Genomic DNA, 17,648 nt, shown 5'->3' with positions numbered 1-17,648 from the left:
CTACACCTTGATTTCAAAGATCAAGTTTATAAAGTAGAAGTTTTATTCAGGCCCAATGTCCCTAATAATGAAGATTCATGGTAGGTTTTTGAACATGATAAACACATACTAAAACTAAATAAAGGGAAAGATCCTTTTGAATTATTGTATCTTGAAGGAAGCACTAATGCAAATGGTGATGATTTAGGGATAGGTAATAAAAAGAAAATAGAGCCTGATATGATTCAATTGAAAGGTAATAAGATTCCAGCACATCTAATCTTTTTAGAAAAACCCTTTGATAGGCATGATGCATACATAAAGAGGGAAAGAGATAAGAAATAAAAAACATGTGGTGAATATGATGGAATTAATATAGGGACATAAATCAGCCCAAAGATGATAAACATAAGAAAGTGTTGCACACCAAAGGAGAGGGAAGATATCAATAAATTACTTATTGAATTTCAAGATGTATTTTCTTGGAGTTATGAAGACCTAAATAATTTCATGGATGGAAAGTTCAAACATGAAATCCCTCTTAAACCAAAAGCAATACCATTCAAGCAGAAATAAAGAAACTATAACCCTATAGTTGAAGGAGCTATCTTCAAGGAGATTGACAAAATATTGCAGGCTAGGATTATATATCATATTCATCATTCTACCTAGGTTGCTAATATTTTGCTAGTGAGGAAAAAGAATAGAGAGATAAGGATTTGCATGTAGCTTTCAAAAATCTAAATCAAGCCTCACTCAAAGATAATTTTATTCTCCCTAATATGGATCATCTTTTACAAACTATTGCAAGATGAGAAATGATGTCCATGTTAGATGGATTTTCAAAATATAATCCAATTTAGGTAAATGAAGCAGATCAGTTCAAAACTACATTTACAACACCATGGGGTACTTTTCCTACAATAGAATGCCTTTTGGCCTAATTAATGCAGGTACAACCTTCCAGCGTGGCATGAATTTGACCTGTGGTCTTTTGAAAGATAGAATAAATGTAATATACCTTGATGATATGATAGTCTTTTCTAAGAAGAGAAAAGATCATATCAAAGATCTAGAAAAAGTGTTACAAAGATGTAGAGATCATGGTGTCTCACTAAATCCAAAGAAGTTAGTGTTTTGTGTGACAAAAGGAAAAGCTACTTGGTCATATTGTATTCCAAGAAGGAGTGAAGATTGATCCAAATAGAGTTAAAGCTATCCAAAAATTAGGTCTATCATTGTGTAACACTAGAGTGAAGCCTTTCTTTGGCTAGGTAAATTTATTGAGGAGATTTGTTCTAGACTTCTCTAAAATAGTTAAATTTATAGTTGATATGATGAAAGGAAATAAACATTTCAAATGGAGTGATGTTAGGAAAAAGGCTTTTAAAGATATCAAGGGTGTCATTGCCAAATCCCTTATGCTTGTCCATCCTAACTACACTAAAAAAATTGATCTTTATTGTTATGCCTCAAAACATAATATGTCACCTATATTGATGCAAGAAAATAAAGAGAGAATACACACTCCAAATTCTTTTATGAGTATACCATTAAAGAATTAGGAATTGAAATACTCATAGATGGAAAAACATGCCTGTGTAGTGGTGAGAGCCCTTAAAAATTTTAGGTTTTATGTGTTGCATTGTCATTTAGTAATATATGTGCTAGACCTTTCTATAAAAAAAGTATTTTGACACAACAAGAGGTTGATTGTAATAATAGAGGAGTGTGGATAGAAAAAGTCCAAGAATATGATATAGAAATAAAGTGAATCAAACTTGTAAGAGGTAATGCACTTTCAAAAGCCTTGGCAGAGGATCAACAATGCAAAGGAGGAGATATTCCAAAAGTTCTTACGGTAAGTCTTCATGATCCCTTGTTCTCAAACATTGTTTATTTTAAGAGATATGGTAAATGTCCTGATGGATTTACTACTAAGAAAAGAAGAAATGTAAAAAATAATTATTGAAGTATGTGATTCATGATGATGTCTTCTAAAAGAGAGCAAATGATTGAACATTTTTATGATGTGTGGATAAAGAGTAGTAGGTAAAATTGTTGACATCTTTTCATAATGAAGCACGTGGAGGACATTTTTCTTCTACTATCGCTCCATTTAAAATTTTGTGGCAATGTTATTATTGGCCTAGCATGTTCAACCATGCATAAAAGTGGGTTGCTAATTGTGAGACATGCAAGATGTTTACTGGTAAACCTCAACTTGTTGCCTTACCTCTTAGGCCAATGGTAATTGAAGCTCTCTTTCATCAATGGGGTTTATATTTTATAGGCCCAATAAATCCTCCTTCTATTCAAGGACATTCATATATATTGACTACCACAGATTATTTTTGTAAATGGGTTGAAGCAAATCCAATGAAGAAAACTTCATCAAGGGTGGTATGTGAATTTCTCAACGAACATATTCTAGTCAAGTTTGGAGTTCCTATGAAAATGATAATGGATAATGCATCTTATTTTTCTTCTTCAAAAATTATTGAACTTTTTTATGATCATGGTATTCAAGTTGGACATTCATTTTATTATTTCCATTAAGGAAATGGGTAGGCCGAGTCTAGTAATAAGAATCTAATTAATATTTTGAAGAAATTAGTCTTAGATAATAAAAAAAATTTGGCATAAGAAGATTCATGATGCTTTATGGGTTGATAGAACCACACCTAAAAAGTCTATTGTTTTTTCACCTATTGAATTGGTCTATGGAGTGGAAGCTAATTTGCCATTGCCTCTAGAGCTTGCTACATGTAAACTAAAGACTGTGATTGAAGAAGATATTTTCAAAGATGGATTAGAGAAGAGGATCTTGTATCTTACCAAACTGGAATAAGAAAGGGAAGAAATGGTTGATAAGATGATTGAACATCGAGGAAGGATACAGATGTTGTTTGATAGAAGAGAAAGGCCTAGAAAATTTATGGAAGGTGATTTGGTGTTGCTATGGGATAAGAGACATGAGCTAAGAGATATGCATTCTAAGTTTCAATCTTTGTGGAAAGGGCCTTTTTAGATCATTCAAGAGAATCAAAATGATTCCTTCAAATTGGCATATCCCACTAGAGAAACCCTACCATGTTATTATAATCGATAAGTTTTAAAGTTGTATCAAATACAAAATTGAAAGCAGGTAACCCCTACATAGTAGTTAGATAGGTAGGTTTTCCTTTCATGCAATTTTCTTTAGCTTATTTGCTTGCTTCCTTGGGTAGTTTATTGTTTTCCTAGTTTAGTCAGCTCTTTTTGTTTCCATGTTAACACCTTCTTGTGAAACCAAAGATTGCTAAGTTCCTACCTAGGCACTAACATGCCTAGTTCCCCAGTCAAAGCCAAATGTTGCCATGATTTCAGTCCCCTATTCTTAAACTTCTAAGGTTGATATCAAGTCAAGGGTTAGGGAATTATTATTTTCTCATTTTCCATTTAGGGCTTCTTCTCTCATCTCATCCCTAAGTTTATATTGGTGGGAATCAATCAAGTTAAAGTGCATTCAAGTCCTTCTAGGTGATTTAGGTGGGAGCGTGACTATCAATCCATTCTCATATGAGAGGGAAGTAGTTCTAATTCTCTAAGAATTTCTTACTTCATGGTCAAAGGTCTCTATCTAAAAGAAGGATACATTTAAAAGAGATCACATGCATATTCAGATAAAATGGTAGTGGGGAACATCAAAGATTGAGGATAAAAGATAATATGAAGATCATGAGAACAAGCTGGGAACAATATTAGTTGAGCTCAATATGGAGAGAACACTGAAAGATGCACAAATGAAAAAGAACATGTTCAAAAGTGGCAAAAAGTAAGTTGAAATTGAATCAATTGTCCAAAACACATCTAAACATCCATGTCATCAAGTTGAATAGTCAAGTCACCTGGAAATAAGACCTTTTCCACAATAGTAAGATCTTAAAACATCTACTCTTGTCATTATTCCACTTTCCAAATTCACATGAGGAATAATCATGGTGAAATAGTGACAAGATGACACCTATTCACAAGACCCAATTGAGGTGGGACCTTCCTTTGAGTTATGTGTGGTAATTAAGAAAATATAATGAGGATCGTTGATCTCAAGACAAATCTATGACTGTTATTATGTCACCATCTAAAGTTACTTGATTATTAATTATGGTGACTGAGCGATAGAGCAACTCATGTCTCAATGGACCCATCATTTTTTGCAGTCATCAGATTCTTCAAGTGATAAAATATTGTCACCTATTTGCCATGATGTACACAACTGGAAGGTGGACCCACACTGCAAAGGAAACAAAAGATCTTTATTGCAACTGTCTAATCTTAAAAGATCAATGTTTTTCATTATGTTGCTTACAAAAGATGCAAGGAAAATAATTGGGTTTTAATCATGATCATTGGATTAAGATCGATGACCAAAATTCAAAATCATTGTGATCATTGAGATACAAATTATATGGATTTGGCACTAATAGTAGAATATGAAGGAAACAAAGGGTTTAACAGGGTTTTTCTAAAGCTACATGAAGATGAATGATTTCTAAGTGTTCTTAGAGGTGCCATGGGATTAGGACATTGTTAGGAATGTTGTCATGTGTCTATCCATGTTGAAGATTAGATATTTCTCATGTATTTTTTATATTTTCTTTATATTTTGTTATTGTTTCTCTACCAATATTGAGGGATGACCGAAAACTATAAATGTAATTTATTTTGATAATACAAAGGTTGACAAGATTGATGGTAAATTGATCTATAATTCCATTTACCCTATTTGATTGTCATGTTTTGTTTTCCATGCATAGATTAGTTCTACATTAAGAGTTGAAAGACAATCATATGTGATTCTGTGATAACCATATGGATTCCATTTCATTTTGGTAATTATAGCAAAGGTAATTCCATTTTCTTTCTTAATATATGGTTAAGTTTCCTCTCTTGCAGTGATAACTTTAATAAATCCCTCCCAAAAAAAAAAGCCTAAAATGTTGGTGAATCCAACATTTTGTGGGTAGGAAAATTTTAATGTCAATGGTGATTTTTTTCTTCCATACAAGGAAATAAAATATTATATGTTCCCAATTTTTTTCTTGCCCTAGCAAAAATCATTTCAAATATGAAAAATTTATATTTTTTCTTGTTGACATATTAATAAATGATGGCTATTTTTTCCCTTGCCAAAAATGAATTAATAATGTCAGAGGAAAATTACTTGTTTTGTAGGAAAATGAATAGTAATGGTCTTGGCTAATCTTTTAGTGGTAAACTAAAAAATTGTTTAATTTGAAAGTGAATTTGCACATGTATTGGCTAGTGACTATACTAAATACTAACTAGTCACTTCAAGTTTCAACTTGTGTACTGTCTTAGGTCTATTATTAATAATGTTGTAATGTCATTATGTCAGTTTCACTATTACCAAGTTGGCTACCATCACTTTCCTATTGTTAATAGTAAATACAATAATTTTATTGATCGTTGATTAATTAGAGATCAACAACAGAAGAGCATTTTGGAGCCACTCACTTCAAAAGACCTGGAGTTGCATGAACTTCTCTAGAATGGAGACATGTGGAAAGTTTTGCACAGTAATCTCTAACTGGAATTTACTCAAAGTTAGGCACTTTCAACTGTTTGACATTAATGCCAGTACATTTTGGCATTTTGCACATTTGAAAATTAGTAGGAATATGAAAAAAAGATATGAAAGATCGTGAATGCCAAAGAATTTAATGCAACTACCATTAAATAGCCTCTTCAATTCCTCTTTCACTATCATTTATCAGATTCTTCAATCTGAATTTGATTTGTAGAGTCTCTTGAATCTTAGTCATAGATATGCTAATTCACCTGAAATGCACTACAATGGCTCTGCAAAAGCCCTTTTTGGGCAGGATTCATGATGATGTCCTTGCCATGGTTTGCAAGCCAGATGTCCAAAGTCCTATTATCTGCCATGTTATATTCATCGTCCTTGGCCATGAATTCTTAAGAAATGATAAGAGGTACTATGTGTCCACGGATATTACCTCACTTCCTTGTGTCTCTTCTTGATCTTGGAGGTAGTCAAATAGGCATTTTGATGCTTTTGCATAGCATTTTTAAGGAAACATTTTTAGAAGATGATGTCAAAATTCTTGTATTGGTCGAACAGGTATTAGGGCTAGGCATTGACATCCCTTTTGCAGATGTAGCAGACAAGTTCTGGGAGGAAGGCATAGTTTACATTATACATAAGCACCCTTTCCTACTTGGCATGAATGAATGACAATTGATTCGCCATCAGAAGTGGGTGCAGCTCGAAAGGGATTTTCTACGGAAGTGGTTGTTTTTGGATAACGTCAGCAAGACCAACTTCACATGGCTGGATGAGTTTAGTTACATCATCTTCTCCAATATATTCCTCATGGAGGGACTTGAAAACCTTTCTGATTGAAGGCTTCAAACCCTCAGCCCTTTAGCCTACTAATGCTTCCAGCCTCCCTGATTCCCTGGTTCACTATTTCCTAAATCCTCAATCCTGTTTCCTTAACCATTGTAGCATTTTTCTAGGGCATAAAAATATTTTTAAGATATCTATTTTTTCTTTGAATTGGGCCTTGACCTTTAATCCAAATTACGAAATAGTAAAATCAGATCGATTTAATCAGCTATTTTGAATATCTATGCTTTGTACAAACTATTATGTACATTCTAAAATATTATCAATGAAAACAATAGTTTTGGGCTTCTCAAATCATTGTTCCAACTTCCTATTAGTCTATGACTTGGTTTTTGGCATCTCAATTCTCAATGAACTATTGAATGTTAGCCTATAACTTTGTTTAAAATAATTAACTATTTATAGTTATAAAGTTAGAACTCAAAAACAAAAAAAGGGTTTCCACAATCCCTTTATGGTTTCGTATAATATATTTGATTAATGATTTATAGTAAAAAATTATTCAATTGAAAATAATCTAATTAAAATTTTTGTAATTTCTAAAACTATTTTTCTTTAATATGATTGGTTAAAACAAATGGAGTGATAAGAGTAGATTGCAAGGAAAACTAAAGATTATAGCCTTAACAAAGTTAAATAAAATTTTAATAATTTATGTGTCAATTTTTTATTTCATACCTATCTTGTCACCTAAATTTTCTTCATTATGAAATATTTTAAATGATGTTTCATGAAGAATATTTTATAAACAATTGTCACAATTTTCAATATATGTTAATAATTTATAGATAATTAAACTATATTACATTTTAATTTTAAAACTAAATAATAAATATGAATCAAAATATAGCATTTGTAGTTATATTTTTAAATTTAAATTATTTTATTTACATTAAACTATTGTCATTATTATTTCATATCTTACACCAATTTATTTTATAAAATTCAATATATCTTCATTGAATTTTTCATATCATCTTTACACTAAATAGTTTAAACTTTATGATAGAAAAGAAAATTATTTCTATAATAGAAAAGAAAATCCTTTATTTATATTATATCATAACTATTATAATAATTATTATAAATTATATTTTATATAAAATTTATGTAAATAATTAAATTAAAATCATGATTTTGACATGGTAAAATTAAAAATATAATAATAATAATTAATTACAATTTCTTTAAAAATATTTATTTCAATTTTTTCTCTAAATTAATTAATATGCTATTTAAATTCTTTTCAATGACCATAGCTCTATTTTAGGCAAAATTTTAAATGATTGAAGTTAAATTCTATTTCTAATTTTCTACCCAAAATCGAGACATGTGTAGTCGAAGATTCTACCTAAAATCATGATCGTTGACTAAAAGAAAGATCGATGGCCTAAGTTAAATTTTGGGCTAATTTGGGAAATATTTTCTCATGTGCCTAGATTCATCTAAAATTGTGACATGTGTCCAGTCATTGCAAAGCTCAATTAAGTGTTAGGACTCGGTTAAAATTAGTAATAATTATGTTTATAAATAATTATCACAATTATCAATATATGTTAATAATTTATAGATAATTAAACTATATCACATTTTAATTTTGAAACTGAATAATAAATATGAATTAAAATATAGCATTTGTGATTATATTTTTAAATTTTAATTATTTTATTTAAATTAAACTATTGTCATTATAATTATTATTAATACTTGCCGATAGGCTTAGGGATAAGTACTATTGTGATACATTTTAGATTTTAGACTTTAACTAGTGATTAAATTTGTTTCATGTTTTTATGAGTAAGAATAAATCATTGTAATTTCTTTTATCAAACTAATATATTACATAGCATAGATGCAAAAATTTTAACTTTTAAATTTTTATAAAATATTTTTCTAAGTTATGATTGGATAAATTCATTAATCTCATTTAGAAAATTAGCTCTTATATTGGTTGGATATAAGAGCTAAATATTTTATTTTCAATGTGATTCATTAACGTTAATTTTTTTTTTTTTTAATGTAAGTACATTGGTTTATATTTTATGTTTTAATAATATATTTTTTTATAAATTATAATATAATATTACTTATATTATATAATCATTTAAGATTTATTATTATTATAAAAGTATTATTATTTTTATACTATAATTATTTATAATATAATATAATATAATTATAACCATATGATATATGTGATAGAACATATATCAATGGTTATATTTATGAATAAAATTTAAATTTAAATTAACATCATTACAAAAATAATAATTATATAACTTTTTTTTAATTAAAATATTTTATATATTATAATAAATTTATTAAATTTAAATTAGATTTATATAAAAAGCTAAAGGCAAGTACTAAGACACTATATGACACTTGTTTCATATCTTGCACCAATTTTGTTTTATAAAATTTAATATATCTTCATTGAATTTTTTGTATCATCTTTACAGTAAAAAGTTTATGATAGAAAATAAAATCTTTTATTTATATTATATAATAAATATTATAAATTATATTTTTAATATATATTAAATATTTTATATAAATAATTAAATTAATCCAAAATCAGGACATGTGTATTTGAAGATTCTACCTAAAATTTTGACCATTGACTAAAAGAAAGATCGATAGCCTGAGATGAATTTTGGGATGATTTGGAGAATGTTTTTCCATGTGCCTAGATTCATCCAGAATCGTGACACATGCCCAATCATTGCAAACTTTAATCAAGTGTCAGGACTCAATTAATATTATTAATAATTATGTTTAGTCTTTTAAAAATAAATTACTTAATCCTAACTTGGCGATGCCACGATTGTTAAGTTATGGCAACAACCCTAGATGAATTTTGGGTTAATTGTGGGTCCACCATCATTGTTGTCAGGAAAAATCCAAAATTGTGACACGTGTCATGATTCTAGATGTTTCTTGACAACAATAATAGTGGACCAAAAATTTACCCAAAAATCATATTGATAAGTAAGTTTGATTTTTATTAATTTATTTATTTTAAATGAACATTGAACAAATTTCAAAATTCAAATATATATAAATGTAATAAATTTTTACTTTTTATTATTATAGTTATGTACAGAACTACATCATTAAGTCTTTATGTTGTTTACATGTACATTGTACATACTATTATTAAAGCACCTAAAACCATTAATTACTTAATAATTTTATTATAACTTTTAATTATTAACCTTCTATGTTTTTAGAGTTTGAAGTTGAAAGTCTTGCAAGTCGAGAGTCCAATACAATAGGGTTTTCAAATTTCAACTTTTCAAAGATTGATAGAATTCCATTTTGTGTTCTGAAGACTAAATTCTGAAAATGTGAAACTTGACTATTAGAGGACAACACCAATTATCAAATCTTGATTCTGGGTATTTAAATTATTATTTTTAATTCTCATTCAATTTGCAACAATAGAAATCTTGATTTTAATTGTCTTAGGTTTACACTTTACAATTTATTTAAATAGGGATTGAAGAAGAATTTTGTGTAATAACCAGTAGTAGGCATGGGAAACACAAAGTCAAAAACCTCCCCTACGAGTGCAAACATAGAGAAAAATCAAAAGAAAGACATTAAAGAACTCAGGTAAGTGCTACAAACCCCAGGTTTCACTGATGAATGTCATGATATTATTTATTCAGTTATCCATGGAGATTTTGGAATCATGAGACTTTGACATTCATTGTTTAATAAGTGGAAAGATCCATAGAAGGGAAGAAATTATTAGAAATGTAACAATAGTATTTGTGCATATACAAATAAACTAGCTGCTTTGGTTACTAGACTAGAAAATCTCACTACACTTCACCCTTGCCCTGAAATTGTAATGCTATACACTCAAAATTATGATGAAAATAGAAAGGCAATTGTAAGCCAAAACACTTAAGAAGAAATTTTATCCATAACTAAGAGTGAACTTTTCACTCTATTAGACCTAGGGCTAGGGTTTAAACCAGAAAGCTTTACGAGTGCATTGACTTGGATAAACTAGCACAGGCTTATGACAAACTAGAAAGAGTTTTTTAAGATTCGTATATTAAGGGTTTAATAAACTCAAGGTCCTCTATTAGTGTTACACTGGACATAGACCATAAGCCTCCTTATCAATATGATATTTTTGTGCCATGGTTTCATAATATTATTTCTTTGTTATCATTTTTTCTAGGATTAGGTAGTAACAAGGAAGTGGGGGCCAGTGTTCTTGAAATGATTTATAATATCCATTATTTAGGTCAGTCAGTTGAGAAGGAATATCTAAGATATAATTTTGTTCAACACATTGTTGAATCTATGCAACAACAATTACTAATGATTAAACAAAGTATAACTACATACAAGATGAAGACATTTAGGTTCACAAGTTACTTGTGCTACTTTCTTTTAACAAAGCATTGCCTAATATTTGAGACAGAGAATAACAAGCTTGATATTGAGGTATATAAGTTTGATGAGAAAACTCATTATAAATCAGAGAGCCCAAGTCTAGTATATGAGTGGACACATAAGATGAGGATGAATGCTAGTAATAAAAACTACAACCATTATGTAGACTTCTTTTTGGCACCTATTTACCAAAAAATCACAAGCACTATGATGCCTAGATTGCCTATGTCTTGTAAAGATTGCATTGAACTGGGAAGTCAAATTTAATTAGCTGACTGGTTCTTCATAGAAGAGTACATTGTCTTAAGGTTTTATTGTTCAATGGTTGAACCCTACAAACTTCCAATGCATGTTACAGAAAGGGTTTTTGCACTAGAATATGTATGGCAAATGGAGAGCGCAGATGAAATTTTCATTGAACAACAAAAGAAAACAATATTTCCTTACTTGCCTTTTGCAATTGGAGGCCTCACATTTAAGAGAAAGGCTTTCAAAGTGGCAAATGAATTCGTAACTTTTTTTGGCTTTGATTTTGTTAATCATTGGAATTATGATCCACTAAACATAATAAAAAAAGACTTATTGCCAATGGGAACTCTATGAGAAAATATCAACATTAGGAGATGCCATTGATAGAAAATTTTAAAAACAAAGATTTGCAGGATGAGGTCAAGAAAGAGATGGAGAAACATGCAATATAAATAATATTTCAATGCAAGAATTGTCATTCTAAATTATGACATTCTACATATCAGAGTCACACAAATCAGAGCCTCTAACATACTTAAATTTCTACAAGAAAGCATCTTAACCTTCTAAGAGGTCTATGCCAAAAGAAATTAAAGAGGCATGCACATTTGAACTGTTGTGTCACACCAAGATGACTGATTTTTAAAAAATGAGGCAAAATTTATTTGAACAAATGACATTAGTAAGTTTACAAGAAATTGAGGATGAATTTTTTAGTGATTATTGGAATAAAGAGCATCCAACTATACTATATGATTTTGGCAGTTCCAATGACAGTGATATTGAAAGGAAAAAGGACCTTGAGTTTGATGCCGACATTCTAAGTATTTAGGATTCTGGGTCAACTAGGGGCAAACATATTGTTAATCTTCAAATGAGTGATTCTACTAAACAAATGTATGGTAAAGGGGCAACTATGATACAAAAAATGGGTTATATAGGTATAAGGCCCATTGGTGCAAGTGGTGAAAGAATGTGGAATCCAATTCCAGTACCAGACCCACCCAAAAGAGGAAATAAACCAATCATTGGACTCTCTGATGAGATTGAAGATAATTAATCTAGAAAGGCAAAAAACATTATACTTCTTCTTTTGAAGGTCATCCCAACACATTATTTGTTAAATCTTCAAATCTAGTTGTAGTTAATCCCATTGGCACTAGCACTGGCACTAACACTAGCATGGATGAACCTTGTGTAAAAAAGAAAAAAGTTATGATAATTACACTACAAGAAATGTCAGCAGTTAGTTCACTAATGTATGCACCAATAGCTTCTATATAAAACCTTGAAAATAGTCCTAAAATGCCATGATTTGGAATGGGCCATATTTAGTATGTTAGCAATCTTCAAAATATAATTGCACATGGAGTAAATTTAACTGGAGTTGGAGTAGCATTTAACAATATAACTGATAATTCACCTTTCAAATACTCAATTGTGTCAACAAACCCATATTTTAGTTTGAACGAGTTTGCATCAAAGTTTGAACAAACAAGCGAAAGAAATAGGCAAATTATGAAGACTTTAAAAAGTGACGCAGTTGCTAAATGTCAGGGGTCTACTAATAGAATATTTCCAAAATATGATCCAAACAATGAAATGGTGAATTTCATGTCTGTTATGCCATTGGGTAGAGATAATAATCCACCAAAAAATGTAATAAATCATAACAATGTACAAGGTACTAGTCTTCAAATGGATTCTTCAAAATTAAAAAATATTGACAAAATCAATATATCAAAAGAGAGCAACAAAATGGTCTACTCTACACTTCTAAAAGTGGAGAGGGAAAAAAAAAGGCTTACAAAGAAAATAGAAAAGTTATAGATAGACCTTGATAATGTGAAGGCCAATGAGAAAGCGACAGACAATAGGTTCAAAGAATTGTAAAATAGGATAAATAATTCTTCTGCTATAGAGGTAATTGTCCAGCAAGAAAAGATGAATGGAAAAGTCCATAATTTGATTAAATAATTGGATGAGTGTCAAAAAAGAATTCAACATGAAAAAGCCTCTATTGCATAGTTGTTCAAGTCTATAGAGAATAGTGCACAAGTCAATAATAAATTGAAAACTAACCTAGACTCTGATATCAAGGAAAATAATAATTTGAAGATTGAATTGGAGAATGAAAAGGAAAAAGAGGAGTCTAAGCCAAAAGTAATTTATAATTTTCAGAAGGAACTAGAGAATGAGAAGAAAAAAGAGGATTCTAGTGCAAACACAATCCACAATTTGAACAAGCAATTGGAGAATATGAAAAGAAAAGAGGAGTCAACTGCAAAAATAATCCTTGATTTGAAGAAAGAATTGGAGAATGCAAAGAAAATGGATTCTAGTGCTACTGTAAGAAGTAATACAATCCATCATATGAGGAAGGAATTGGAGAATGCAAAGAAAATCGTGGATTTGAAGAAGGAATTGGAGAACATGAAGAAAGAGGAGTCTACTAAAACACTCCATAATTTTTAGAAGGAATTGGACAATTGAAAGAAAAAGGAGGAGTCCACTACAAAGATAATCCATGATTTGAAGAAGAAATTTGAGGATGAGAGGAAGAAAGCAACTAATTGGCAAGAGAAACTAGAGAAAATATAGAAAAAGAGTGAAAAAGAGATGTCTAAAATGAAGAAAAAGATGGAGAATGTAATTGCACAAAATAGAATAACATCTTCCAAAGACCCACAAAGGATACTATATTAAACATGGCTAAGCTTATCGAAAAAGAAAATTGGGACAAAATAATGAAGAATAGTGATAGTTTGTTTGAATGACTTGATTTAAATATCAATCTCAAATTTCTCTTTGAAAATGTTAAAAAAGATGTTCGGGCTAAAAGAAGAATCTTCAACAATTCCTTAAAAAATCATTCTAATCAAATTTTGAGTAAAGTACAAAGATTCAGTGACTGGGATTTCAAAAACCATAAAATAAACAACCGCTTGGATGCCTCTATAATGACCTTTGCTATCTGTCATAGTTGTGAACAAGTAATAGAAATAGATGAAGCTCTCAAATCTACTTCCAAAGACTTGGTGAAGATGAATCACAACATGTTGAACTTGCTAAATGTTGGATTACCAAATTCAGCTAACTTAGAGGGTAGATTCATTAGACAAAAATATTTCATGAAAAAATTGCAAAACATCATGATTTATGAGTTAGTAACTTGCCTAAAGAAACCACTCTAGAAGGAATTGCAAGTTGCATGAAACCACCATCAAGAATGAATGTAGTTATAGATAAATTCCTCAATTCATGTAAAACTATCTCTCTAAAATATTCATTATGGAAGAGGTTACAACTATTTAGCTACAACCTCAAAAAAATGGAGCTTCCAAATGATGCAGAATGGAGTGCCCTAAAGAACTTCATTGGAGCTAGGTCATCTTCTCAAACTGTTACTATTCATGTCAATGGTAGTCATAGTTGATAGCAGTAAGAAGTAACAACTTAGTAAGTGATAGTACTATAATCATTTTATTACTTGTTGCTCTTTAATTTCAAATTTTGGATTTAACTTCAACTTTGTTTAATGCTAACTGTTATACGAATCAAGAGGCATCATATTAGGATAGTTGGACAACCAGGCACTAGTATACTATTACTACACAGAGCATATGGAAAAAATTTCCCTACTCCTTGAAAAATTTGTACAATTAGCAATGTGATTGTACACACATATTGTATTATGTAGTAATAATCTAATTATATATACAATTAAAAACCAACCTACAGCTATTGTTGCTCCCTTGTATCTACAAAAGGGAATTCAAGGTCATTTCAATTTAACATTGAGTCATTTGTAAAGGGTTGTAATATTTTGTAATTGTTAAATGTATTATGTTATAGGCCGATTTATAATTATGAATTATAATACTATTTTTTTAAAATAGAGTTTATTCTGTTAAATGCATTATGTTACAATTTCTTAAAGAAACTAGAATCAATGAAAATCTAAAAGTAAAAATGCCTAAAAACTAGAATGAATGAAAATCTCAAGTTCAACATGTACTATTGTATTAAAACTAGAATCAATGAAAATCTCAACATGTAAGTTTGTAACATCAACATGTTCAAAAAAATTTAAGCATCTATAAAAGGATAGTGAATAAAGGCTATAAATTAACTTCTAAAAACATAATTAATTAGTAGATACAATCTTAGATCAGAGCTACTAGCCTACTACTTGACTCATGTAGAAGTTAGAACTTGAAGTTGAAAAGTTTCTATAGTTGCCACTCTGCCTAGGCTAGCTCAGCATCACTATTATTAGAATCCTCCTCATTTATTGCATATAACATTTCATTGTTCATTGGTTTTTTTTTAGATCTACTATCAGTGTCAGTATGCATGCCAAAGTCAACATCATCTTCATTGCTTCCAGTATCAGGACATGAACCACTGCCACCACCACTACCATTGCCACTACCACTACCATTGCCACTACCACTTGGGTTTGAAATGTTAGAAATCCCTCTTCTTTGGCATTTTTTTCTCCAAATGCTAAGAACCCTGTCATAAGGGAAACTATCTACCTCATACCTAGAATTATAGAGCGTCAAACAATTATCTAGATTTTTGTTTAATTTGTTTCTAACCTTTGACTTTAGGAAGCCCAAAGTACTAAAAACTCTCTCATCCTCCACTAAACCTAATATCCTTGTCAAACATAAATTAGTAAGCTTGAAATATTTTAGTATTGACTCTCTCACTTGATTTCTCTCACTGAGGTTTTTTCAAAGCTTTGTTACCACTCCCTCTTCATTTGGGTTCTCCATAAGATCATATTGTTCCCTCATTATGTTTGCAAAAGAATATGATTGATCTCTTAGTCAAGATTCATCTAAAATTCTATTTATAGTTACTTCATTGATTACTTTAGCTTTAAAAAAATGTTAAATCAAAGTCATCATCCTTCTTCAAAAATCTATCAGATAGTTTAGAGACCAATATTGTGGAAAAATAATTGACATTGCTTTAAACAATTCCTCTAGAGGGAATCTGAATCTAATTTTTGATGAAATATTGTAGCAAACTTGCTTGACAAAGTCAAGCATAGAGTCTTTTATCTTCTTGAAGTCTTCACTTGTAACATGTGAAAGTGCCTTCTTTGGTTCTAATCCAACTTTGCTTCCTACTTCATTGCAGTTGGAGCCGAGCTTGATGTGTGCATAGTACTGCATTGGTATGTCAACTCCACATTCACTGGCATAAACCTCATTATTTGCACCAATATGTAAAAAGTTCCTAGGATTGTTCAAATGTGTGATTTCTATCCATTTTGCTAACTCTGATTCATCTAATGGTAAAAATCAATATAGAGTATCTAGTAGCTTATTATATTTTGCAATGTACATAGCTCTTTGTTGAAACTTTCTTATAATATTTCTCATGTCCTATAGCATGGGGAGAATAGCTGATAAAGTTAAGAGTATCTTAACATTAATTAGACTTGAATATAGCTGAGGGAATCTATCTCACACAGAGTGGGTTAGTCAAAGAAATGATAGATATTTAGAGATTACTCAATGTGTTGGTCCATCCAAAGAGATCCATCTAGTATCATTGTTTTTAAGAAGCTTCCTCCCATCTGTAAGTCCTTGAGCAAAGTGTTAAAATTTACAAACTCGTTTTAAACTTTGACAAAAGTATTGGTAAATCTCTTTGCTTAGAGATTTCACTTTACTTACACAACTAAAATTGCTGACAATTCCAAAAGCTAAATTCATTCGATGGGTTGTGCAATGAATGAGAATAGCATAGGGTGCCAAATCATTCTTGATATTTTTGTAAAGAATGCCTTTCTGACCTTTCATAATTGAATCTCCATCTGCACTAAAACACACCAAATTTTTGGCAATCTCCATGTTATCCAAACCTCCACATTTAGTTAGAGTAGTCTTTAATAATTCATATAAATTTTCAGCTGTCACACTACCATTCAATTTAGCAATAGATAATAGAAAGGGTTGATGAAAAAGATCATTTACAATATAAATATGCATGCACATCCAAGAAGTATTATCAATTTCTATAAATTCATCCAGAGGTAATGCAATAAAATTTGAGTGTTTTATTCTTTCCTTCATATCTTCTTTTTCAACATGTGCAAGACATCTAGCCCATTCTCACCCATTGTTTACTGACTAGTGACTGTTCATATAGTTTTGAACTTTGAAAAAGTGTAATAAGGTAGTAATTGAAGGGTAGTCCATCACAGGACATCCTCTACTCAAAATATAAAAGAGCACACTTAATTGAACTACTTTTCCCATATTTTGCACTTCCATTTCTTTCCCAATGAAATCTTCAATGGAACCTTTTACTATAGAATGCTTCTCTTGTAATTGCTAGTGTAACTCATATATTTTGACATTCCTAATATGTAGGCAGTTGTCCTTTTTTTTGCAACTTAGCATAGATTTTTCAACTCCATCTATAGTTTCCTTTTTGTAAACTTTATCAATATGCTTTTCTATGGTATCAAGTTTAAGCTACAACCTCTTCTCCTTTTTTATATCTATGAAAATCTTACATTTTCATTCTACAGGAGACTCACCATCAA

Source organism: Cupressus sempervirens, chromosome 9 (assembly GCF_028749045.1).
Source record: "Cupressus sempervirens isolate cs-2001-9-10 chromosome 9, ASM2874904v1, whole genome shotgun sequence".
NCBI lineage: Eukaryota > Viridiplantae > Streptophyta > Pinopsida > Cupressales > Cupressaceae > Cupressus > Cupressus sempervirens.
The sequence above is the reverse complement of the archived record's forward strand: the minus strand, read 5'-3'. Positions refer to the sequence as shown.